The sequence below is a fragment of the Mandrillus leucophaeus genome, unplaced genomic scaffold, assembly GCF_000951045.1.
Source record: "Mandrillus leucophaeus isolate KB7577 unplaced genomic scaffold, Mleu.le_1.0 Scaffold1, whole genome shotgun sequence".
Lineage (NCBI taxonomy): Eukaryota > Metazoa > Chordata > Mammalia > Primates > Cercopithecidae > Mandrillus > Mandrillus leucophaeus.
Window position 1 is genome coordinate 4,347,345 of NW_012098097.1, and position 1,309 is coordinate 4,348,653.

Genomic DNA, 1,309 nt, shown 5'->3' on the forward strand with positions numbered 1-1,309 from the left:
TTTTAAGACAGAGTCTCGCTCTGTTGCCCAGGCTGGAGTACAGTGATGCGATCTCAGCTCACTGCAACCTCTGCCTCCCAGGTTCAAGCAATTCTCTTGCCTCAGCCTCCAGAGTAGCTGGGATTACAGGCATGCACCACCCTGCCCGGCTAATTTTTGAATTTTTAGTAGAGAGGTGGTTTCGCCATGTTGGCCAGGCTGATCTCAAACTCCTGATCCCAAGTGATCCACCCACCTCAGCCTCCCAAAGTGCTGGGATTACAGGCATGAGCTATCGCACCTGGCAAATTATTTTCTAAGATATGGTGACACTAGTTACAACCTCTACATAATATAGCATTTGTGTATTTTTTCTTTTTCTAATATATCATTAAGAGTAAGATCAAAACATTCAACACAAAGCGGCAAAACTGTAGAGCTCCAGCTCTATAAGTAACTGGCAGAGTGGCTATAAACATGCCCTTAAACTCAACTGACCTTGATTTCTTTCCTATAAAATTAATGGGTTGTACTAAGTGATTTCCAAGCCCAACTTCCACTAATATTCTATAGGAATTTCTAGAAAAGGATAATTACCTGATATTCAAAGCATTGAGCCAATGAACAACTGAAAACAAGAACTGTTTTGACTATATCTGAGTAAAGTTGAATATTATAGGGGGTTTGTGAAATTTCTGTGTCCCACCATAGCTTTAATCATATCTTTACTGTTTGACTATATTAATTGTCTATTACCATAATTATGCTAATAATCCACCTCAAAACTTAGTGGTTTAAAACAGTGTTAAGTATTTTTGCTCAAGGATCTACAGGTCAGCTGGACAGTTCTACTGCTCTGGGTCAAGTCTGGCTCTTCTGACTGGGTTTGCTCATGCATCTGCAATCAGCTGGTGAACCATGTGAGAGGTAGTTGCTCCTACGGACTGAATATTTATGCCCCCACAACCCCCAAAATTCAAAAACTGAAGCCTAAAACCTCAATATGATAGTATTTGGTAATAGGGCCTTTGGGAAGAAATTAAGTAATGAGGTTGGATTCTTTATGAATTAGACTAATACCCCTATAAAAAGAGAAAGAGACAGGAGTCTCTCTCTGTCTGTTCTCCAACATGTGAGGGCACAACAAGAAGATGGCCGCCTGCAAACCAGGGAGAGCACCCTCTTCCACCAGATACCAGGTCTTCCTGTCCCCTGCCCTTGGACTTCCCAGCGTCCAAAACTCTGAGAAAGAAGCTACTCAATCTGTAATACTTTGTTATAGAAACCCAAACGGAGTAAGACAACTTATTTAAAGTATTTTTTTCTTTTT